The sequence below is a fragment of the Saccopteryx bilineata genome, chromosome 10, assembly GCF_036850765.1.
Source record: "Saccopteryx bilineata isolate mSacBil1 chromosome 10, mSacBil1_pri_phased_curated, whole genome shotgun sequence".
Classification (NCBI taxonomy): Eukaryota; Metazoa; Chordata; class Mammalia; order Chiroptera; family Emballonuridae; genus Saccopteryx; species Saccopteryx bilineata.
Window position 1 is genome coordinate 25,557,319 of NC_089499.1, and position 26,480 is coordinate 25,583,798.

A 26,480-nucleotide genomic window follows, 5' to 3' on the forward strand; every position below is an offset into this window, starting at 1 on the left:
CTCCAAGACTCTCATTCCTTCCAAAGCCAGGCAGCAGACTTGTGTACTCCAATGACCTTGAGACGCTAAAGGACATGTCCTAACAGCCTGTGAGCCAGGGTACACTTAAGATTGGGGGTTGAGGGCCTCTTCTGGCCCAGCCCCCTCTCCACCCTCTCCTATCCATTGCTCTGTGGGAGTTGGAGCAAGGTTCTCAGGCTCGCCCCACCTCAGTGAGCGCAGACCCTTGTGACCCTGGAACTGTTGAGCAAACACAAAGTGAAATAACCCAATGCTCTATTAAAGGCTGGGGTTTAAAGGTCAGCTTTGTGCTTATCGGCTGCCAGTCTGACTCACTCCCTAAATGACTCTCGGGGAGTTTAGTACTTGCAGTCTGGACTGAGGAGGTGAGCGTTTCCATTCAGAGCGGGGAAGCTGTTTGCTTTGCAAGGAGCTGTCACTGCCAGCGGGAGAACAGCAGGTCAGGAGTGGGTGGAAGATGAAGGGAGGTCCCCGGACCAGGAGCGCTTCCTTCTGGTTTTGACTTAGGAAGGTCCAGGCGCACGCGGGTGCATGCGGTGGTGGCTGGTGGCTTCCTGTTCTGTCCCATGAAAATCATCAGCACATTTCCAAGCTGAAACCCTTTGGTAATTTAAACATTAGCAGCAGGTGGATAATGAGTAATTAAAGGATAGATTTGTCAGAGCTCATATAGGTCATGTAGAAACCAACTATGGAATTCTGAACTTTGGGGTCACTTTTTCTCTCACAAAAGCTGGATATGGGGAGCCAAATTTATAAAGTTATATTAAGTCAGTTTAATTTAAAGAAAAAAAAATTCTCCTGATTTTCAAAACCTTATATTGCGAATGTAACAGACCATCATAATGTGCACTTATGAACGATTTGGGATGAGACAACAACGGATAAAGAACCATTGTCCTATGCATTACACTGAAGCTGCTGCTGAACCCGCTCTGCATGTCAATGGCACTTTAAGATTGCAACATTTTGTTTGGTGACCTTCATACCACTTGACTCCATGCACCTTAATCCCTGTGTCTCTCTCTTCAAAAAAAAAAAAAAAAAAAAAAAAAAAAAGCTGAGCCTGCTACAGATTGGTCAGTTGTTGGTCTTGTTTTTAAACCCTGTTTCTCATTTACCCACTGCTTTACAACGGCTGGTTTAATTTGTACAAAAGGATGAAGTTCATTGTTTAACTCCGAAACCAATCTTTGAGTTTTTAGGAAAAGTTAAGTGCAAGAGCTGTCATGAACTGAGGCTGAAAGACCTCAGATAAATCGGGTAGTGCACTTCACAGAATAGAAGTAAAGCATGCTTCAGAAAAATGGTAGAATGTGTTCTCAAAGGCACAAAGGGAAAGAAAATGCCATATTTTGAAATAAAGTATCTTTCAGACTTGGATATTTGTAACTAAAAGTTTGGAAACAGAATAAATGTCGGGGCAAATCAGCTTTTGTGAGGGCTGCCATGTGGAAATACGGGATCTGCTCTAGGTCTCGCTGTCCGGTGACGGAACCCTCCGCTGCAATCACTTTCTGAGGATTCGGTCTTTATTTCTCGAGAGCTAACACCAGGATTTCAGATTAGGAATAAATATTGCATGGTGCCTGAGCTAAGACATACCCATGGAAGTTTTATTTCTGAAAGAATTGAAAAGATTTTCAATTGCATGGGAATATTAAATAATTAAGCTGCCACAATTTCTTCAAAGGGGTCTAGTTTCTTCATTCTTGCCTTTCTCTCTTCCTTCCTTTCTTCTTTCCTTCCTTCCCTCTTCCCTCTCTCTCTCCCCTCCTTTTTTTTTTCTTTGCTTATTCAATCTTAGGATGTCCATTTGAGTGCTTAGATTATCTTATCTCTACCTCTATAATTATTAGTTTAAAATCAAAGTAGTCCCACTAAGAACCTAAAAGCCAGGTTGGTATCCTTTTAAAGTTCCTACTAATATCCAAATTTAATCTTTTTCTCTATTATTATATAATTACTAACACTAGCATTTATGCAGAAGGTCTCACCAACAAATCTCCTCCTTTGAAGTAAGATATTTGTATATACATATGAATATGAATACATATATGAATACCATATACCATATAGTATCTAGATAAAAGATAAAGCTAATGTTCTTTAAACTGGCTACCCTATTTTGAAACTCTTCACCTACCTCTCTAAATCCAATGCAGATTATCTCTGCATTAATAGACGAGCATTATGCAGAAAACCATTAATCTGCCTTTCAATTTTTGGGAGAGAAAGCCAAAAATTCCACCGCAAATGAGAACTATTGTACTAAATGTTGGTCTGTTAATAAGCAGGGAGAACAATTTAGCGACTTGCCCTGCTGAGCTAAAATACAGTCTCGCTCTCTTTTCTCTGGTGGTGTTTTCCATCTTGAGTTTCTTGGTCCTGGGAATTTCCTGTCAAAAAGCCCATTTCTGTCAATCAGCCACGTTCCTGGGGATGGATAGATAATGCGGCGTACTGAGTTTTTTTTATTTTTTATTCATTTTAGAGAGGAGAGGGTGAGACAGAGAGGAGAGACAGAGATAGAGAAGGGGGGAGGAGCTGGAAGCATCAACTCCCATATGTGCCTTGACCAGGCAAGCCCAGGGTTTTGAACCGGCGACCTCAGCATTTCCAGGTCGACGCTTTATCCACTGCACCACCACAGGTCAGCACATACTGAATTTTAATGTGATGGCGGCCTGCCCTGGTTTCAGAAATGGGCTATGCATTCTTCAGCCCTTGAAGACAGTTGGGAGAAGGTTTAAAATAAAGAAAACTCATTATACTGGTATAGACTGTCAACCACGCTTCCAATGAAACATGTCTGTAAGTAGGCTGCATTCGAGAATCTGAAACCAGTGTTCCTAAGGAACTTGTGGTTTTCCCTGTGTCCTTTCTTTGCTTTCCATTGACTGACTTTGCAGCCACTGCTTGGTCACTCCTCTAAGAGCCACGTGCCCTCCTATCATTCCCCTCTGTCATAAACATTCAGAATTCTGCCTTTGCCTTCAAGCTCAAGCCATTCCTGCTTTTACTACCTCCTGACTTACCTTTGTCCTTGACCTGCTTTAGGCTGGTTTGTTTGCCACTCTCTCAGGTCACACCTCCCTGGCCTGTCCATGTGTGGACTCCGCTGTCATTTATTTTTAACTGATGGCACATTGTCCCTCACTGTCATCCACGAGCTCGTATTCTCCTTCCCTTCCAAAGCCAGCTGCAGGTCTTTTATTCTCTGAAAGGGACTTCCCTATATGAAAAGACTAGATTTTTGTACTCAGAACAACTCTTGATAATTTTAATATATACGTATTTAGTCAAGCAATTTGAATTTGTGGTAAACTTTCGAAGACTAAGATTTTTATTGTATATACCGGTATGTTTGTAATCTCATGATGGGTACTTAATAGGGTATGTCTCAGTTCAGAAAATGAACTTCCAGGTTATCATGGCCATGGCAGAAAGGGAGGTAAATAAGTCTATTTTAATTAAAATCAACACCTACTAAGGTTGCATCTCTAGCTGATGAAACAAACCAGGGAAAGGCTTGGTGATGTGTGTATTTCAGTTTTCTAGGTTGCCAACAGTTGTCTCTGAAACATTGTTTATATAGTTACCTATGGTGAGCATTAATATTATCAACATTCTAAGTTTCATTATTTAATCCTTTAACAGTATTGCCTTCCTCAGAGCTAAGCCAGAACAGTTTTTCTAATGAAGACTATTTTGCTATCTTAACCGCTTTTAAGTGTACGGTTCAGTTTCATTAAGTACATTCACATTGTTATGCAACTGTCACCACCATCCATCTCCAGAACTCTTCTTGCAAAACTGAAACTCTGTACCCATTAAACAATAACTCCTCATTTCTCCTCCTGCAAACCCTCAAAGACCAGCTTCTTCTTCTGTCTCTATGATCTGATTACTCCGAGAGCCTCATGTAAGTGGGATCATATAATATTTGTTAGGTTTTTATTGTTTCTGGCTTATTTTATTTAGCATAATGTTCTTAATGTTCATCCATGTGGTTGCATATCAAAATTTCCTTTGTTTTTATGGCTGAATAATATTTAACTGAATAAATATTCAAAAATGCACAATTTTTAAAGAATTTTGCAACAGCATTTTCACCCCTGACTTCTGTTTATATGTGATTATATCGATTATTTCATATATGCAAGTCTTTTTTTCTGGTTATTAAGTTAACGCCTATTTTTGTTGATAATCACTGAAATTAGATTATGATAGTATTTACTTGATTTTCCTTAAATATTCAAGATCCTAAGACATTCAAAATGAATAGAAATTTTATATTTTATTCTAATAGGAAATGGATATATTTTATATTTTCTTTTACCAAGAAAGAAAATTTTTTGTTTAAAAAAAGTTATTTTCATGACCAAAATGCAAGTTACATTAGTCACTCCTTAGAATTACACACATTTGAGGCATTTACAAAAATTAAATGTAATTTTTAAATATGTAACTAAAATATTTCAGTATTAAAATAATTTTATTATGAAACATTTGGAGAATGGACACTAGAAAAATCATTTATAATTGCATTGCCTAAATATAACTTAAGATTTTAGTGTCTTTCCCTCCAGTCTTTTTGATTCCACATATTTTTTTACATGGTTCTAATCATGGTATTATAAATGATTTCAATACCCTAAAACAGAAAAGCTGCCCAATAGAAGTTAAGGTAGCTTCACAAAGAATATGACCATCCATTTGATTGAACTCCAAAGCACCTTGGGAAGCACTCTGAGAAAAGCACAGTTAACCTGTGTTTTGACATCAAGGTCCTGCTCGTCTATCTGATTAGGGGTGCCTAGGCGGCCAGCGGGCATTCCACAGTGAATTCTCCGGACCTGGTAGGAGCCAGGCTGTCATTGGCCATATTTATGGAAAATGGGTCTGTCTCTGGAAAAAGGACAGAAACAAGGACAAGCAGAGATGGAAGATGGAGACCCTATGGGCATCTTGGCAGAGTTGAACTCCCTGGTTCTTACAACTCTTCCTCAGAGTCTAAAAATGCCTCAGTATCCTTCCCTTAAAACTCCTTTTCTGATTAGCTTTTAAAAATTGGTTTCTGTTTGTTTGTTTTTTTATTTTCACTGAAAGCTACCTGGATAATACAGCTTGTCTTTGACCTACTTCTGTCCTGTTTGGGTTGTCTGAATGATTTACTAGCTTGATACTCTTCAAGCTGATACTACTACTCATCAGTGAAACTTCACCCAACAAGCAGGCAGGTGTAGTTTTCCCCTGTGGCTCTGTCACTGGGATCTAGTCGGTAGTTCATAAATGCTTACTGAGTGAATTAATGTTGATGACAAATACTCTCTCCTTGAAACCTGTAGCAATCTTGCTGGGCAGCAGGAAGCAGCTACCTGTCTCTTTATAGTGCAAAATCCTAGGATGCCATTTAGATGACCACCGAAATATGAATCCTTCTCTCCGCATCCCCTCCCATTTGCAGAGCATTGATCACTGACACATTGTAAGCACAGAATGATCAGACTGTCGAGTTTTCTTAGTTTTCATTGGTGATTTATGATCCAATTCATACCCATTCATTCCCCTCCGGGGCACATTCCTTAGACTCCTTTTGAGTGTATAGTACTGTAAATTTCCATGAAGGGGGACCACCATCATCCACTCTAAAGAAGAGCATTCTAGTATCACTGATCAGACACAGCATAAGCAGAAGTAGAAAGGGTCAAGATATCCCTGTGTCATATGGTTATGTAATTGAAAACTGACATTTTGTCATTAAACTTAGATTTAGTATGTTAACAGGATAAGGTAAAACAAAACACATTAGCTCTGGGATCAAACCCTCCCATTTACTGCAGAGAAGGGTGAGGCATGAGACAGGTCTCCCTAAATTTACTACAAGTTCACTTAGACCTGTCTGGGCTGTTGAGATTGTTTTTAAGTTCAGAAGTTGAATTTTTATGGCTAGACCTAGTTAATTGTTACAGAAAGGTGAAGTGTACAGAATATTCAATAACACCCAAAATGAGCTGATGGGTTTTTCTTGTGGTAATGTATTATAATTTATAACATTCATTAAATGCTTCAGATTTTTCCTAATTGAATTAAAAAATAGATATGTAGTTTCTGAAATTCCATTGATTTGAGTTGAGAAGCTATTGGAAAGAGGAAGCTATGCTTGTCAATCATAAAGTAAAATAAATGTTGCTAAAAGTTTTCACCTACCTTTTCTTTTTAAAAAAATTAATTGATTTGTTGTAAAAAAACAGAGGTGATGTGTACATATTTGTGTCCCCTGTAATCATGGGAGACCAGAAAGTTGCAAAAAATACTTTTTTTTTTTTTTTTTGTATTTTTCTGAAGCTGGAAACGAGGAGAGACAGTCGGACAGACTCCCGCATGCACCCGACCGGGATCCACCCAGCATGCCCACCAGGGGGCGACGCTCTGCCCACGAGGGGGCAATGCTCTGCCCCTCCGGGGCATCGCTCTGTTGCGACCAGAGCCACTCTAGCGCCTGGGGCAGAGGCCAAGGAGCCATCCCCAGCGCCCGGGCCATCTTTGCTCCAATGGAGCCTTGGCTGCGGGAGGGGAAGAGAGAGACAGAGAGGAAGGAGAGGGGGAGGGGTGGAGAAGCAGATGGGCGCTTCTCCTGTGTGCCCTGGCCGGGAATTAAACCTGGGACCCCTGCACGCCAGGTCGACGTTCTATCACTGAGCCAACCGGCCAGGGCCGCAAAAAATACTTTTTAAGGAGAAGAACAGTATCAGCCATTTGCAGCTGGGCTAAGATGTGGTGTATGTTGAACTGTTACTTACTCCCCTTGGGGAAGTAAGATGTAATTAATACTATATTATATTATTAGTTGATGCAATGATGACCCAAAAGATCCAGCTGCACCACTACACTATTTTATAAGTCGAAAAATACCTCCATGAAGACCTCAGACTTTTATTAAGATCAGAAGGAAAGAACAATGGTGGAGAGGAGGAAGAGAGCGTGGTAATGAAGGAGACTCTAACTGTGTGCGTTGCATTACCTGAAGTGTGACTGTTTCTTCAATGCTTTAAAGGTTCACATTATTCAGGAAGCTCTTTTGAATGATGTGATCAAGAGACTCTTCACTAAAACAGACTGGGACAATCAGTTTATTCTCTCAACGTTTATCTATTTGTCGAATTAGATAACAAAAATCTTCCATCTTCCTCCCCAAAGTATCTTATTTTTCTGATGACTTGTATGCATGTCCCATCAACTAGAATATTAGCTCCCTAAGGACAGATGCTTCAGTAGATGGGCTTATGAAAAAATATGCCTGCTCTCTGAAAACTCAACTTGCTGTTGGGTAAAATTAAAAAACACCTATAAGGATAACTAAAAAGACAGTATGTTTTGGGCATCATGGGGATTGATAGAGTTCATCCAAGTTTCTTTAAATTTGGTTAAAAAGTAATTTAAAAGAATGGGTTCATCCCTGAATCTTCAGGGCCCAGCAGACACATAGCAGATGTGCAAAGCATAACTATTTCTTGCAATTAATGATGTCTATGTAAATAGATGTTTGAAACTGTCTATGGACAAATAAGTTTGGAAAATTCTGAATTAAACAAAGTGAAAAAGGAGACTACTCCGTATTTAATGTTAAAGTACATGGTGAATTTCCAAGAAGGTGATACAAGGTATTTAATGAGTGAACTCTTTAAAATTGTGGAGTAATTCATAGGACTTGGATTCATTGTAACACACTTTGGGAAATTCTAGCAAAAACAAGAAACGCTTTAACTGTGACAAATGTTTAATAAGGCTACATGTGAGGAGGCTCTGGATATCATTAAATCATACTGTATTTATTTACCATTGCTGCTGAAACATATTACCAGTGTTGTAGCTTAAAGCAACACAAATTTATTTCCTTACAGTTCTGGAAATCAGAAGTTCAAAATAGGTCAGCCAGGTTTTGTTCCTTCTGGAGATGAGGGGAGAATCTGCTACCTTGCCTTTTCCAGCTCCTAGAGGCTGCTGCCCAGATTCCTTGGCTTGTGGCCCTGTATCACTCTGTTCTTTGCTTCTGTTGTCACCTCTCCTCCTGACTCTCCTTTCCCTTATAAAGTCTCCTGTGATTATACTGGACCCACCCAGATAATGCAGGACAGGTGCTCCATCTCAAGATCCTTACCTTAGCCCCATCTATATAGAAAGTCTGCTTTGCATGTAATGTTACATATATTATTCACAGGCTCCAGATTAGGATGTAGACATCTCTGAGGACCATTTTATGCAGCCTCCCATACCCCCATCGTATTTCTCAGAACCCTAGAGGGCACCCAGGAAATATATATTTGCTGAACGTCATTGAGAGATTAAATCAATGGTTTTAGTACAGCTCCCTGAATTATCCTGGTGAAGAAGAAATGGACTGCTGATATCATCATTGCCCTGGGGCTTTGCAAGAATCTTCAAGAGTATATGTTTTTTGAGAAATGTTTTTCCAATATGGATGGCATTATGAAGTGATAATTTAGCAGAGGCAGAAGGCATTTCTGCCGAAACACAAATCATTCCCTCAGTAATCACTCAGCATGCTGACCTCCCTCCACACCAGCTTCCTGTGTTGGGATTGTCTTGTTGTGGCCAGACTTTGAGTGGGAGGAAAGTGAAGGTTGGCAGAGCTGCGCTGAGCAGGAAGAGGCCAGAGTGGAAGGATCAGAGAAGGAATCAGCCCAATCTGATAAAGAGATGGCTTCTGAGATGACTCCTTTCAGAAGCTGAAGTGGCTTATGAGACATCCTGAGATCGTGCAATAAAATTACAGGGACACTAATGGCAGACGTCTTCATCTTCTTAGAAGGTCATGTTCCGTGTGTCCAGCTTCTTGTTTTTCTTATCAATCTTTGTTTTGTTTTTATTCTTTATAAAATAAATTTTATTTTGATGTTTATTATAAAAAATAAAAATTACCTAGTTGAATACTCAGAGCTAGGGATTGTAACATTTTGATATAGTTTCTCTCAATGATTTTCTCTGTACATAGTGTTACATTACAGAATCAGAACCATAGTCTAAATATAGTTTTATGTCTTACTTATGTTCACTCGACTGGGAGCATTTTTCTTACAGCATTACCTATTCTTGAAAATATAATTCTTTAATGTCTGTCTAATATTGCACTTTGGGATGTATCATTATAGTTGAATGCTCATGCTTCCTCCTGGAATGAATGATGCAGCCTTGAATAGCTTGCATTTCTTCTTCTGCCGTCTTCTTAATTGCTTCTCTCTAGCAGCAGGTACAGTCAGAGGGCATGAACATTTTCATACTTCTTCTTAGACATGACCAAAGGTATTCATTTATTGCTTCTACTGATCGTGTATGAGAGTGTCTGTCTCTCTCACACTCGGCAACATTAAGTATTAATCCTTTAAAACTTTTTCTGAATGCTTAGCAGACATGTCTAACAATCTGTTTGTAACTAGTTGATCCATGTTCTTTGTCTGTTTATCCTTTATGTTAATATTTTGCTTATGAACTGTTAAAGATTCTTTGTCTGGTATAGACGTAGAAATTATTTTCCTAGGTGGGTGTTTGCCTTTGAATTTTGAATATTGTGCTATCTGACATATGAATTGTTACATGTTTATTACTGCAGTCAAATCTGGTATTATATTCTGATGTATTCCACTACTTCTGTGTTTGGAAATTCTTTGCTTGGCCCAATATCTAATATATAATCACCTATATTTTTCATGATTTTATTTTTTAATTCAGTATCTAACCATCTGTAATTTAGTTTGACATTTTGTATGAGGGTGAAATGTAGTTCTTAATTATTGAAATAGTTACTCCAACACCACTTATTGAATAATTCTTTTTTTCTTAATTTAGTTGTGATTAAATCTATCTTTAATTATATTGGTATATACGTTTCTATATGTGGGCTCTCTATTCCATTTATTTAACCATCTATTGATTATTATAGTGAAACCAAATTATATTTTGTGTAACACATTTTCATTTCTGATATGGCAAACCCTTCAGTAATCTGTATTTTAAATGTACTTTAGCAATTATCATCTAAGCATTCTCCAAGGTGAATTTTGGAATTAATTTTTAAATTAAAAAATTCTGATGTATTCTGCATGGAATTACGTATAAACTATGGATTATTTTGGAAGAGCTTGCATCTTTACAATTTTTAATCATTTCATACTATGCCTGTTTTTTCAAGTAATATTCAATGTGACAGACAAATTATTTTTTCATACAAGTCCTGCATATTTTAAGGCATTATATACTTTTTATTTGATTATATTTGAGATATTTTCCCATTGTTTTCTAATTGGTGGTTGCTGTTATATGAAAGCTATTATTATATTTCTTTCTTTTGTGTGTGTGTGTGTGTGTGTGTGTGTGTGTGACAGAGACAGAGAGATAGATAGGGACAGACAGGAAGGGAGAGAGATGAGAAGCATCAATTCTTTGTTGCAGCACCATAGTTGTTCATTGATTGCTTTCTTGTATGTGCCTTGGCCAGGGGCTACAGCAGACTGAGTGACCCCTTGCTCAGACCAGCAACCTTTGGCTCAAGCTGCTGAGCCTTGCTCAAACCAGATGAGCCCATGCTCAAGCTAGCAACCTCGAGATTTCAAACCTGGGTCTTCCGTGTCCCAGTCCAATATTCTATCCACTATGCCACTGCCTGGTCAGATTATATTTTGTTCTTGATTGTACTTACTAATGATAATTATTTTCACCTAGTTCTCCTGAATTTTCATAGTAAAAAATCATATTATAACAAATAATGTTCCATTACTCATCCATTACTCTTATTTCAGAATTATGTCATATTGCATTAGGCAGAATTTCTATAGCAATGTTATACTTATTTAGTGGTAGTCTTTTTTATCTTGTTTCTGATTTTAATATAATATACTGCTCACAAAAATTAGAGCATATTTTAAAATGAATATGAAGCAATAAAAAGAAGCATTTGATTTTTTTTTATTAAACAAGAATATCAGAAAAGCAAATGACAAGTTAAAGAAAGTTGTTCAATTATGCAAATAAGATACAAAACCAACTTTTATTTCCTTGGTGAAAACACACTATGCGAAAGGCTGAAAGTACTGGAGTATCTGCACGTTCCCTGACCCCCTAATTTTTGTGAGCAGTGTAGCTATGATAGGTATTGTCAACCGTGTTCAAGAAATTTTACTGTGTTCCTAGTATGCAAGAGTATTTTCTTAATCAGAGAAGGGTTTTGAAATGTTATAAAATGATTTTTGATTATTTTAATAAATTATTATTTATGAAGAGAACATAATATGGAAGCTCGATGATAAGATTAATAGCCAGACAGACCTGGGCTCTAATTACCCCTCTTCCTCTTAGAATTGTGTATCATGGAGGGCTCCATTGACTGTCTTCCAATTTCAACTTCTTACACTGTAATATGAGGATAATAATATAAATATTTTGTAAGGATATTCTGAGTATCCAATGAGAATCATTTACAATTTACCAAACTTGAAACAGAGTATCATATTTTTTAATTATTGTGTAATTTTTGCCTTTGATCTATTAAAATGGTGTCCGATAATCACAGGTTTCCTAATATTTAAATCATATTTTTATTCTTGGAGTATATCCTACTTGGTCATGATGAACTGTTTTCTTAACTCACTGCTGTATTCAATATTTGTTTCAGATTACTGCAACAATTTTCGTAATGATTTGGCCTTTGGTTGACTTTTTATGCTGTCTTGTTAGTTTTTACATCAAAATGATGTTTACTTCATATAATGATTGGGAAGTTTTTATCTTTCTGTGCTTTGGGCTTATGGGAATTATGTATTTTCTTTGAGAATATCAGTGAGGTTTTCTGTGTAATTTCTATGTTTTGATTATGTTTCTGAACCAAATAATGCTTTTACAACTTTTTAAGATTTTTCTCTATTTTGTTTGTTTTCTTTAATCACTTGGTCTATTCAGTGTATCTATATCTGCTTGCATCAATTTTGGTAATTCATGTATATCCAAAAATTGTCATTTTGTTAATATTTTAAGATACTGAACATAGAGTTGAACACAGTATTCTTTTAGATAATTTCTAAGATTTTTAGATCTGTGTCTCTCTCTTTTTCCTGGTTTATTCTGTAATTCTGAGGTTCATTTCACTTATATTTAAGAACTACTTCTTAGGTTTATTTATACTACTGTTTTTGTGGTGTTCACTTCTATAACAAAATCTCCTAGTGTTTAGTTCTTAGTTTTTAATACTTTTGACTCTGCCACCTCAAAAGTAATCATTGGTGGTCAGTGGTCATTTATAGAGTGCCTCAAAGGCCACCCTAAAGAGAGTTAGTTGGTGTTGACTTTTATTCTGAGGCTGTGACATTGCAGACTGTTCTCCCTGGTTTCACATCTCAGCTCCACCACTGACAACTTGCGTGATCTACAACAAGTTACTTCAGCTTTCTATGCCATAGGTCCCTTATCTAAGTGTGAGACTATAAAGCTCTGATACCAGTACCTGGCCTATAGAAAGCAAATTTAGCTATTGTCATTATTACGTTTAAGAATAAACATTATGGTTGTTCTCATGGTTACAGTGTATAGACATAGTTGTGAATGGAAAACTCAAAGACAAAGTACACATTAGAGTATTTTCATGTGTAATGTTTGGAAGGATGTCCAGCCTTAGATAAAGCAAACCTTTGAAATGGAAGATACAGCAGATATTGAAAGGGAGGGGGGAAAGGACCATGAAGTTACAGTTCATCTGTTCACCATTGCTATAGGTGGAAAAACAGCATTTCTTCATATGTTTTCCCATCTGTGTGGGTCCTCACGTCCCTGCAGGTGTCTGTATTCCAAAAGTCAGAGACGTAGGTGTTTTCCGGAGGGAGCTAGCAACTTACAGGAATGGGACTCAACACTTTTATTTTTTTTTAATTTGGGGGATTCGTGTTAAATAGGATGTTTCTGTTTGGAGAGGGTTCTCTAATTATTCAAAGTATTTTTGTTTATTTCTGTCCGGTATGTGAAGGGCACACCTAATGGTGACAGCAACCGGCAAGGTACGGTTTTGCTTTCTCACAGTTGTCATGTAGGCAAGGGAGGTGATAAATTATAAACAGGTGATTCAAGTGTAGATGTGGCTTAGACTGTGCTTTATATGAATTACCTCAGTTCATTCAATGATCTCTTGGGGTGCTGTGCTTCCTCAAATACCTTCTTAACCTTTGCTGCTTGCAACCGTTTCCTGTACCTCCCCAAAGGGAGAGGTATTCATCGATGCGCCTCCATGGCTTTGAGGATAAAGCTCAAACTCCTCAGCAGTGCAACAGAGGGCCTCCCCAGGTCCCTCTCCTACTTCCGGTCCTCACTGGGCCTTGCCATGTTAATCCTTGTGGCAGGCGGAAGGCTGTGACAGCCCCAGGATCCCCACCCCTGCTGTGCACACACCCCTGTATAATCCCCTCTCTTTGCTGCTGGACCTAACACTCCATCTGAGCAGATGAAGAGAGAGAGATTCTCCTGTTGTTTTTAAAGACGCAAACTGCCATGTTTTGGGAAGTGCCCCACTGCAGGGGTGGAAGAGAGCCTTTAGATGGTAATGCAGCTCCCAGCCGGCAGCCAGCAGGAGCATCTGGACCTCTGTGCTGCACTGCAAAGAACTGAATCCCCCCAACAACCAGTGACCCTGAGGAAGAACCCCATGCCTTAGATGAGTTGGCAGCCCCAGCCAACACCTTGATTTTAGCCTGGTGACCTCTTGAGCCAAGAGCCAAACTCAGTTAACCTGATGAGACTGACCCATGGAACGGTTAGATAATAAATGTTGTTGTTTTCAGCTGCTAAGTTTGTGGGAGTTAGTTATGAAGCAATAGAAGAAAAAAAAAATGCTTCAGTTAGTCTTCTTGTAGTCTCTTATCACTGATAACCTGGTTCCCTTGGTACGGTTCCATTTCTGGGTGTCCCCATCCAGGGCTCAGTTGTGATCATCCCTTTGAGGTTCCCAGACTTGTCATCTTGTTATACATGAAAGGAAATGATTTTCTATTCTTAAAGCATACTCTAAATTTGGCCTTTTCTCCAGAAGATTATTTTTTTCCATAAAATCATTCCCAGCTGCAGATTGCATTAAATAAATGTAACTGCAGATATTTTATAAACTAATCATTTTGCATTCTTCAAAACTCGGTGTATCGGCATACATACCTGAAAGTGTGAATCCATTGTCAGATTTAGACTGGGTCTCGGAACAGCCATGAATTAAACTATGTAAGAACTACAGTGATTCCTGGGAGGGTGGTCTCTAATGGTAGGCTATGAGGACCCACCCCTGGCCCTCGCAAGGTACTGTATTTTTTTTAGTCAATAATTTTAAGAAGGATATAGATTGCATATATTACCAAAGTTGTGGTTGACATGAATCTTGGAAGCATAGCATATACTTGGAGAAGGGGAGTTAGGATTCAAAGAGACCATTTCAGGTTGAACTTATGGGCCAACTCTAACAAGATGAACCATCATTGAATAGGTGTAAAAGAACTATAGTTAAGTAAAAAAAGAAAAGTCAATGTAGAAACTAAGGATTGGGTAAGACAGACAGCATATGCAAAAATATTTTTTAAGTTTGTTATTTATAAGTTAGTATAAATCACTGGTAATGTTGAGGCTTGTAGTAGAGTCTATTTGAATCATGAAGTTAATTTTAGGCTCTGTTCATTGTCTTGAACAAGAAGAATAGTCCTACCCTTCTCCATGTGAGTCATGCCACTCCTGGAGGGTTGGGTACCTCCTTTAACAGAGTCATAGACAAACTGGAATTTCTCCATTGGGCAGGGGCCAAATGGGTGAGCAGATTTGAGATCACACACAATATTGTGGAATAATCTGAATTGTGGGGATTTTGCCTATGGAAAAGAAGGTATCTAAGGATTAGACTTCCTTTCCATTACTTTTGGTGAATGGAAATTACAGGGAAATAGATTTTTGCTTATATTAAAGAAGTAATTAACTAACTTGTACTTAATAGCAAAATATATAGACTTGGTCACCTTTTGGGAGTTATTGAGCCCACTGTCTCTGAGATGTACAAATAAAGGTTTGGGAGGGGGGAGGAAAACAGATTTGTGAAGAAGTCCTTTGCATGCATTGTCACAATGAGACAGGGAAGGACCAAAAGACACCAGCACACATAGTTAGAGGCTAGAAGTTTAATCAAAGGTGAAGACTACAGAAACGCACGTATATCGTTTTATAAAGTAGGAGATGACCTAGCACGCTATCGGGCAGGTGTGTTGGCTCCCCAGGTCGCCCAAAGTTCCCCAAGAAGGGGCATCCACCCTTAAATTAGGCCACCTCTGTGGAACACAGACTCCTCTAGATTTGATCAGCTGCCTGTAGTAGGTGCTGTTCGTATCCCACCCACATCCCCTTCACCGGGCAGGTGCACTTGGCCTCCTGCTGCTGTGGGTGTTGGCTGCCAGCTTCTCACATCTACACCCTCCCCGGTAGAATTGCACTTGACTGATGACATCTGCCTCATCCAAAGAGGCCTGGGAGGCTCCGGTCCCCATCCCTTGGGGAAGCCCGTGGCTAATGACTGGGTGATGCGGAGGTCTGACAGCTCAGTCTTCAACAGCTCAGTGAGCTTCAGCACTTCCTCTGAGGCATCATTTACACTCCAGAGTTCTTGGGGGAATCAGGCTGGAATACTTCTGACACACAGTTTCGTTGCCTTTCCCCTGCCCTCTCATGCTTCCTGCAGTCCCCCGTACGTTTCCCCTCAGACCCCTGACTTGCACAGGAATTGTCATCTTAGGCTTTGCCTCTGGGGATCCTTATCTAAGACACCACCTTTGCCTGTCTTTAGGGGTATTTAAACCTCCTACTCCTCTGAACACAAGAGATTCTGCCTTTTTATCTACCCTCATACCTAGTGCTAATAACTGAGCCAAAATATCACTCCTCCATGTTTATATTCTGGGGCTGGGTGAAGAGAAGCCCATTTTCCCAGAAGCATACCCAGCAGGCTCAGGCTCTCTGCCCATCTGAGGACCACTCCCGCAGGACCCGAAGGGGTGCCCTCCCACGGCTCTCCCCATTCTAACCCCAATGATTCCATAGTTCCCATAATGCCCCTTTATCCCTTCTAAGTGTACCGCGTGCACGCACACACACTCTCACACACTCACACACTTCTTTTCGTTCCCTCCCCGACAATAGCCATGCTACCTGACTCTCCTATGGTGATGAAAAGATCGGAGGCTTCGCGTATCTACCAGCCGTGTTCCAGGGCTTGTCAGATCAGAGAAACATGAAGATCAGTTGGCGTCGGTCTCCTTTTCTCTTTTTAATGGCCTTATGTTTCTGCTCCTTTGTTCTTCTCTCCAGACATCCTTCTCATAATGGGCAGTTGGCTGATCACCAGCTGTATAGGGTGGCATGTGGGGGAGGAGGAGGAAGAGCTCGGGGTGGGGAGAAAGACAACATGGCTTGGGAGCAGATTGATGTGCTTAATTCCTGACCCAGGGTGTCAGCTGGACAACCATGTGACCTCTGAGTCATTTAACCTTTCTTAATTTCAGTTTCCTCCTCTAGGAAGCGAGTAGAATGTGCTGACAGGCTCATGAAGACCATAGAGATAGAGCATCTGAAGGCATCTCATGAAAGTATTAAAGCTCTTGATAAACATAAGATAGTATTCAGATACTGTAGTCAAATGTAGTCCTGCTTCTGAAGAGCTTGCAAAACAGTCGGAGCGCTGAGGTATGAACACAAATGAAAACTATTTAAGGGGGAGGTCAGAGGAGGGTAAACCCATTTCCTGCTGGGGACATTTGTTTTGGGGGCACAAAAGGATGGTCATCTTCTCTGTATTTCCTTTCTGACTTGAGGCATGTAGACAGTAGGGCCCTTGTATAAATCCGGAGAAATAACAAGGATCTGTTACCCCTCTTATGCTTAATGGAGAAAAAAGGACCTAATCCATATATGTATTATTGATATAAAGACTGAATAGTGTCTTTAGAATCAACCCTTTGCTATGAGAGGTAGGGTTGTCCATTTCCAATCCATTTAACTACACAGACCAGATCTGAGAACTGGAAATGTTTCTGTGTGTATCCATTTTTAGCATTGATTAGTTGATTATTTGCTCATAACATGAGCAGGTTTACATTATTATTTTATTATTACTATATTATTATTATTATTAAAATGCTCAGAGCAGCTCAGAGAAGCTGGACAGAGGTAGCTAAATGTATGTGACCTTCCGGGCCACCCAACCCAGGAATAAAGGATGTTCTAAGCATAGAACTGCAATCTCAGAATTAGTATTCAAGGGCAATCCCAGAATGCCTGAGATGAGGAATGCTTTCTTGATAATTTGAATTGTTATTGGTTTTGACAATGAGGATCAGAGTGAAGCTAAAAAACACCAACCACTCACATTCATCTTCTAATTTACTCAAGTAGATACACTTTTCAAAACTCAAAAATAGATATGAATATATATGTATTTATATATGTTATACAGTTTTTGTTTTTGTTTTTTTTTGTTTTGTTTTGTTTTTTTGTATTTTTCCGAAGCTGGAAACGGGGAGGCAGTCAGACAGACTCCCGCATGCGCCCGACCGGGATCCACCCGGCATGCCCACCAGGGGGGGATGCTCTGCCCATCTTGGGGCGTCGCTCTGCCACAATCAGAGCCATTCTAGCACCTGAGGCAGAGGCCATGGAGCCGTCCTCAGCGCCCGGGCAAACTTCGCTCCAGTGGAGCCTTGGCTGCGGGAGGGGGAGAGAGAGACAGAGAGGAAGGAGAGGGGGAGGGGTGGAGAAGCAGATGGGCGCTTCTCCTGTGTGCCCTGGCCGGGAATCGAACCCGGGACTCCCGCACGCCAGGCCGACGCTCTACCACTAAGCCATGTGTTATACACACACACACACACACACACACACACACACGCACGCACACACACCTTTTTTTTTTAAAGAAAACTGACTTTCAAGTTCTGACTTTGTCTTTCATAGATGAATTATGGATCCAAGCTTGTGTCGTGGACTGCTGTGTGTTTATAAGCAATGCCATCCTGTCCTGACGCCCCAGACAAAGAACCCAGAATGGTGCCCCCGCAGTTCTTACATTCCCTCCCAGTTTTGGGCTTTCCTCTCTATTCCTTCTTTTGTTTTTTTATTTTTTATTTCTTGGCTCTTTTGATCTCCTTTGCATATTCCTTATTATGCCCAGCCCCCTGTACTCACTTCCAGATAGATGTGCTACCATGTTATTCCAATATTCTTTCTCTCTTTTCTTTTCCCTCATACAGGGATTCTATTGTTTTCTGACTCCCCCCGGAGTCTATCTAATCCCCTTCTCGGTACATAAGTGTCATTTTTAATTCTCTTCCAGTCCTTGCTTTCTCCTACCACTGCTCTTAAGGGCATATTTAATGATTATTGTGTGTATATGCATTTATGGAGTTCTTTGATTTCTCTAGTCTCTTAAGCTGCAATTAATTTCTACTTCTATAAAAGAGAATTAATTATACTGAGGCCTAATCATCTATTCTTCCTAAAGAGTTCGGAGGGGCCGAGGAGGAGGAGGCCAGTGGAGCGTGTGCGTGCGTGCGAGCACATTGCTGTACGCTGTGCTTTTACCCCTGGGCCCATGTTACTTATTGTTTCAGATCTAGCTTTTTCAGTACTCTGGGAAGTTATTCCATTTTCAGTTTTTGAGTGTCTGTGGTTAGAACAGAGCGCTCTCTGCGTTCTGGTATCCTGAGAATATAGGAAAGCCTCGTTCCCCTTGACTCCCTGTAGCAAACACCCCGGACTCATGTTCTGTGCAAAACCATGATGTATGCTAAGTGTCATAAGAGCTGTCAGGTTAGGGAGAGAAGAAATATCCATCTTCACAGAGACATGCTCTAGGCCTAGGGTTTTTTTTGTTGTTTTTTTGTTTGTTTGTTTGTTTGTTTTGTTTTTTTTTCCTGAAGCTGGAAACGGGGAGAGACAGTCAGACAGACTCCCGCATGCGCCCGACCGGGATCCACCCGGCACGCCCACCAGGGGCGACGCTCTGCCCACCAGGGGGTGCCCCTCTGGGGCGTTGCTCTGCTGCAACCAGAGCCACTCTAGCACCTGAGGCAGAGGCCAAGGAGCCATCCCCAGCTCCCGGGCCATCTTTGCTCCAATGGAGCCTTGGCTGCGGGAGGGGAAGAGAGAGACAGAGAGGAAGGAGGGGGTGGGGGTGGAGAAGCAAATGGGCGCTTCTCCTGTGTGCCCTGGCCGGGAATCGAACCCGGGTCCCCCGCACGCCAGGCCAACGCTCTACCACTGAGCCAACCGGCCAGGGCCCAGGCCTAGGGGTTTTGGTGTGGCGGGGTGCTACCCATTTCTGTCCTGGATCTGCTGGACCCACTGCAGCACTTGGCACAGCTAACCAGAACCCCTTCCCTGCTCATCTCTCTGCATTTGCTTTTCTTGACCGTTCTTTTTTATCTTCTTCTCTGTCCCTCTGCCCACACACTGCGAGTCTCCTTTGTCTCGCTTTCCTGAAGTGGCTCTGTTCTCCAGTGATCTGATTTTTTTTTTCCTTCTTCTTCCATTTACCCTGTGCTCTAAGTTTAGTTTTCTCTGGTGCCAAACCTCGTTGTCTCGCCCTGCTTTATTGTTTTCAGTGGTGTGGCCAGTGATATCACCATGTTCCTAATCAGCTAAGCTAGGAACCACCAGGTCGCTACAGAACTCTTCTCCCCAACATCCAGTTCGTTTTCAATGAAAGGTGGCTCCTGGCCCTGGCCGGTTGGCTCAGTGGTAGAGCGTCGGCCTGGCATGTAGAAGTCCCGGGTTCGATTCCCGGCCAGGGCACATAGGAGAAGCGCCCATTTGCTTCTCCACCCCCCCCTCCTTCCTCTCTGTCTCTCTCTTCCCCTCCCGCAGCCAAGGCTCCATTGGAGCAAAGATGGCCTGGGCACTGGGGATGGCTCCTCGACCTCTGCCCCAGGCGCTAGAGTGGCTCTGGTCGCGGCAGAGCGACAACCCCGGAGGGGCAGAGCATCGCCCCCTGGTGGGCAGAGCATTGCCCCTGGTGGACGTGCCAGGTGGATCCCGGTCGGGCGCATGCGGGAGTCTGTCTGACTGTCTCTCCCGTTTCCAGCTTCAGAAAATACAAAAAAAAAAAAAAAAAAAAGAAAGGTGGCTCCTTATCCAGCACCTTAACTCCGTGCCTTCCATAGTTCCTACCCCAGGCCTAAACTCTGACGAGATCCTGGCTGCCTCCACTAGTGTTTTATTTTTAAAAACAAAATAATTTAATATGTCACATCCCTGATAACAGGTGTCTCTTTGATTGCCAAATGCTACACAATAAGATTCAGCAGCCCAGCATGGCATACACGTCCCTGTAGCTTCTGACCTTGGCCTTCTCTCCTGCAGTCGTCTGTTCCTACAACCACAATTAAGACACACTAACATCCTAGTATTTGTTGAGGGTGCTTTTCTCTCTGCGCATATTTTTTCTCCCCCAAATTTTGTTTTCATTTTCTCTAGCTGGCAAAGAACCTATGCTTTCTTTTTGAAGCTATCTTGTAAAGTTTTCTGGATTTTTTTTTTCACGTTGAAGAAACTGTGTTTTCTGTGTGTCAGCGGAGTGTTGTCTGAGCCTCTATCATGACATCTGACCCCACATCGAGTTTACAAAAAAAAGAAAAGAAAAGAATGCTTTGCATTTGCAGAATAATGTATAGATGGCAAAGCTTTTTCACAGACTTTCTCTCTCCATGGTGAATTGGAAAAGCAGAGATATGAAAGGGAGGCTGTGTTCAAGAGCACTTTGGTTTCGGTTCTATTTTGGTCATTTTTGATCCTCGTGTACTGTTATCTACACCTTTAGTAACAAGGAAAGTGTGTCAAATGTCCTGCCACTTAGGAGGATAAGAGCTTGGGCAGGACACTTGGTGAGGATGGCCAGCCAGCCCTGTTCTTGAAAGCGATAGCCTTGAATTAAAGACAGAAGGACCCTGAGCAAATCTATATATGAACTCTTCAAGCTCGGATTTTCTCTTTTTTCTAAAGACATTCTCTGTAAAACATTGAATCCCTTTTTTAAAACATAAAGTTAAGCTAAGAAGTGCTTGACCTCTTTTCATCTTCCTTTTTTATTTTAATCATGAAATTAAGCCTGCCTTGTTAATCAGTGCTTAAAGAAAAGATAACCTAGGGGCAGCTGGTACCAGGTCATTTAGCCACTACCTACAGGTTAAACCAGAGAGAGGGAGAGAGGGTAGACTCAGAAAGCGTTTAATGGATTACCCAAGTAAGCATATAGTCCCAGGGTTGGGAAGCTTTTTGGCTGAGAGCCATGAACGCCACATATTTTAAAATGTAATTCCGTGAGAGCCATACAATGACCCGTGTACGTTAAGCATTATCCAATAAAAATTTGGTGTTATCCCAGAGGACAGCTGTGATTGGCTTCAGCCACCCGCAACCATGAACATGAGCGGTAGAAAATGAATGGATTGTAATACATGAGAATGTTTTATATTTTTAACGTTATTATTTTTTTTATTAAAGATTTGTCTGCGAGCCAGATGCAGCCATCAAAAGAGCCACATCTGGCTCACGAGCCATTATAGTCATTGAATTTTAGAACTTGAAAGGAGTTAGCCTCTAATTATAGCTGAAGTATAACGTTTAGAAAACTGAAGCACCTTCAGGACCCTCACCATTAATGGCCATGAACTCATACCTCTTACCCAGAATCCTTTCTCAGGCTCATTAATATACATGAAGGTATTAAAAGTGGCTTGGGGGGGGGGATAAGCAAGGGCACACTAAGACAGTTGATTGGGAGTTTGAGCCTTCATGCTGGTTAAATTAGGTGGATGATAACAGTAATAGAAGCCAAGAACTTTTTACTGCTGTCTCGTTTGATATCCACAAAAACCCTATGAGATGCTGTAAGCCGTAATCATTTTCTATTGCTGCTATAACGATTACCCCAAACTTACTGGCTTAAAACACACAAATATATGATCTAACCGTTCTGGAGGTCGGAACTCAGAAATGAGTTCCACAGGTCTAAAGTCCATGGGGTCTGGCTGCCTGGTTCCTTCTAGAGCCTTTAAATGGAGGCTCCATTTTCTTACCTCACTCAGCTTCTAGTGGCCGCCTGCTTCCTTGGCTTATGACTCTATCTTCCAAGCTCACGACTCCAAACTTTTTCCATCATCACCCAAACCTCTCTGCCTGATTCCTCCCACATCCCTCTTCTAGGGACCTTTGTGATTATGCTGGCCCCACCAAATAATCCAGGATAACCTCTCATCATGAAATTCTTAACATAATCACATTTGCCGAGTCCCTTTTATCAAAAAGGTAATATATTCACCTGTTCCAGGGACTAGGACAGGGACATATTGAGATATGTGTGTGGGGGAGATGGGGTTATTCAGCCTAACACAGAGAGCTACTATTCTACAGCCGAGAAAACTCAGCCTCAAAGAAATTAACTAACTTCCGTACAGTTAGGTCATTACCGAAGAGCCAAGTTATTCATTCTTTACCACTATCCCTGGAACTTAGTTAGAAGGAATAAAAAGTAAATGACATGTGATCTCAAGGTAATTATGCTATAGTATTATTAGATTTTTAGACCAAAAATATACTAAGCCTGTGGTCTTAATTATAAAATATAATCCATCATAAGGAAAAAGGTTTCTTTAAACTATAACTTTTTTCAACATAATTGAAAGAATTAAAAAAGGTAATCCTTGGACTATAATAGGCCACCACTCAGAGTTAGTCATCCTGTTGGCTGCTGTGAGCTGATATTTTAATTTTCAAAGCTTAAATCAGCCTTAGTACATTTCTGTCCTTTGGTAGTGGGTGGCCACTCTCTATGCAGAATAAAGCTAAGATATTGAATTTGGCAGAATTTCTTTTTAATTTTTGAAATCGGCTATCACATTTCTCCTAACTTCTCTCTTCTCTCAGTTGAATATCTCAAGTTCAAATTCAGTTAACCATTTAAATGAAATGGATTTTTGACATCTTAGTTTCTATATTAACTTCCCCTAGAAACTGTCTAGTCTGTCAAATACGTCCCGTAAAATATGATTTTAAGGATTGAACTTGATGTTACACTATAGTTTAATAATACTGAATATGGTTGAGATGTTTCCCTCCCTTAATGGGAAAATATACCTCTATAATCTTGCCCCACTGACATGGAATTAATGGAAAGTTGGAAAGACCAGCCCATTTCCAGAAAAAAATAAGTTTTTTAACGTGTATCTTGACTAATAACCCACTGGAGGTTTCAGAGAAAGAAGCAAAACATTCTTTTCTACATTGGTCACATGTCAGTGCTACATAAGCAACTAGATGGGGTTAAGAAATTCTGCCTTGCTTGGTCTCTTTCTCTCTCTGCCTCCCACGTTCTATTCCTTAATTTTATTTATAAATAAATTTACATGTTGTGCCATATATGTGGGCTATGAAACTTAATAATGAATTAAATCTTTTATTAAGCCAATGCCCAATTTAGCAAGTAGGACATTACTGTTGGTGATATTGAGCATACGGTGTTCCTGGCTGAGCCTGTCTCCTACGTTCTTCCACTGTGATACACTGCTATGAATTTTACACTTATTATTCCAATTTTTTCAAGTTTTATTGTGTGTGTATGTATTTCCCTAAATAATATAAAGTCTTTTTTTTTTTTTTGCTTGTCTGTGGGCTTTATAAAAATAGTAGCATGCCATGTATAACTTTCCTGTAACTTATTTTTTTATTCACAGTTCTATTTTTAAGGTTTATCAATCCAGTATATCAAGCTAGAATTTGTTCATTTGCTGCAGCTATATAGTATTTTATTGTCTGAACATATCACTTTATTTACTTACTTTTCTATGGATGGGTTTTTGGGTTATTTCCTGATTAGGGAGTTTATTTCCAGTGACTTGCTGTTCTAAACGATGCTGCTATGAATTTTCTTGCACATGTCTCTTTGTGCATGTGAATAAGAGTTCTCTAGGAGTGGAACTTCTGGGTCCGAAGGTAAATGCATTCTTTGTTTGATAATTCAAAGTGATTGAACCAATTGGCATCGCTTCAGCATTGTATTAGAGTGCTTGTTGCTTCACATCCTTGGCATTTAATAAAGTCAAGCTCTTAAATTTCACCATCTCAAAATGTGTCTACTTGTGGTCTGAAAAAGCATTGCCTTGATATCTAATGAGGTTAGCTATCTTTTCATATCTTTAGTTACCATTGATACTTTCTCTTTTTGTGAAATGCTGCTCATATTTTCCCCCCATTTCTCCCTAGCATAATTGTGCACTAGCATAACTTCTTGAGTACTCCATCACTTCCCCTTTGACTGTCAATGCCAAAGCTTTCCTCAAGTGAATTTTCATTGAGGTGAGACTGTTTGGTCTTTCTATTTTATCATATTTCATTGGACAGTTTGTCTCTTTGTCAATACCTCGTGTTTGTTTTCCCTTTCCTCTTGCATTTTCCATTCTTCTGCCTTCCTTTAAGGATTCTGGATCTTTCATTCCATAAGGTACCTTATGTCCAAAGTCAGCCAGTGTTTTAGGAACACCCTTGTTAGACTCCATGGTCAATAACAACAAACAGAGCTGTATTGTGATCATGGTGATTTCCTCTCAGAGCGCATGCCCATCACCACCAGGATCGCCGTCGATGATGAGAGTGAAGAGGACAAAGAATATGTTCTGTCACTCTTTCTCTAAGTTCTCACTAATTTTTTTTTCTTATTTGCCACCATATCACTCCCCTGACTCAACATTTTTTTCTTCTAAACTGCTGTCATTCAGGTCTCCCTCAACCCTGTACCCTGCACTTCCTAATTCATTTTTACATTAAATGCAAGACTTTACATTCTGCTCTCTAAATGTTATCTGATTCATTTTGGCCCACTGTTAATATTAGTCTTGAAATGTGATTACATTATCTCAACTATCCACAACCATCCAATTATGATGATAACCCTCTCTGTCTTCATCCAAACCAGTAAAGATTTTGACAATACAGGGCTCAATATTCCTACATACCATCTTCTCAATGAATAATGATAAATTAATTAACAATTGTTCACCTTAACTGTTTGGTCTTTGTCATTCAGGTTGTATTCTACCATATTACTCCAGGGTATCTATATGTATGTATATACAATATAATTTAACATATATATTATACCATATGTTACATATCACATATATTTGTTTATGTCTCCTCCCCAACCTCATTCTACTCATGATTAATTACCTTATCACTTTCTTTCAATAGTATTCATAGACCATTTATTTAAATATAACTTCTAGAATTGTGTTTTTTATGGGTATGATATTGTCTCCCATGTCCACTTTTCTCCCCCCATTGTCCTCAGCTCCCTTTTCTGATTTTAAGGACATTTATTTTTCCTATATATGTATATGACTGATTTGTTGCTTGTTTGTTCATTTCTCTCCATTACATCTGAAGGTCTAATTCCCCTGATACTAAAGACTTACACAGAATTAGTTGCTCACTTTCAACCTCACTGTTTCAGTTTACTACTAAAGTTAACCATTTAAGGTTTCTTTTTTACAATTTGAAGATCATTCTTCTTGATGGAATGTACAAAAGCAACAGGGAGAAGGATTGTTTCCTTCTGTTTGTTGTACACTAACTGCCTTATGTTAGTTAGCATTGCCCCATCGGGCGTGAGCCGCAGGTCTAGTCCTTCCTGTTCTTCTTGCCCTGAATATACCCAAACTGCATTTTGACATACTCCGCGTTTTCTTTGCAAACTTCAGCTCATCCTTGACTCCAGCTTTATTGATGTTATTCTGATGTCTGATCATGCTGCTGACAACCAAATTGGGCTAGGAAACGTAAAAGAAAGCTTGTCAAGACCTTGGGAAGCTGAACCTTAAACAAATACCAGTATTGCAGGTGACAGTGGTGAGTAATCTGCTGAGAGCTTATTCCCGAGAGGGAATCGGGGGCCAAGAAACAGATTTGATTACTTGAGATGGAGGCACCCTTGAACTCTGTATGTGAAGCTGCTGCCATATGACAAAGTACATTTTTTATGATATCTGAAGGATGGTTCTGAAATAACATCTGTTCCTCTTAAGAATAGCAGTATCTGCCCTGGCCAGTTGGCTCAGTGGTAGAGCATCTCAGCCCAGTGTGTGGATTTCCTGGGTTGGATTCCCGGTCAGGGCACACAGGGGAAGTGCCCATCTGCTTCTCTACCCCTCCTCCTTTCCCTTCTCTCTCTCTCTCTCTCTCTCTCTCTTCCTCTACCACAGCCATGGCTCAGTTAGAGCAAGTTGGCCTCGGGCACTAAGGATGGCTCCATGGCCTCACCTCAAGTGCTCAAGTACCCTGGTTGCCAAGCAACAGCCTTAGATGAGCAGAACATGGCCCCATTGGGGGCTTGCCAG

At 40.3% G+C, this 26,480-nt stretch overlaps 1 protein-coding gene across 11 annotated transcripts in view; it reads left to right on the top strand.

Moving 5' to 3' along the window:
• Positions 1–26,480, top strand: part of THRB (thyroid hormone receptor beta) — a 392,197-nt gene that overhangs the window by 41,743 nt on the left and 323,974 nt on the right. The window contains exon 1 of one of the 11 annotated variants that reach the window (XM_066245968.1): positions 375–460. The exons of 8 other annotated variants lie outside the window; for them this stretch is intronic. The gene's annotated coding sequence lies outside the window, so the exon portion shown is untranslated. Of the gene's footprint in view, positions 1–374; positions 461–25,910; positions 25,993–26,480 lie in introns of those variants that run through there. 2 more of the 11 variants (XM_066245977.1, XM_066245974.1) reach the window with 2 other exon arrangements.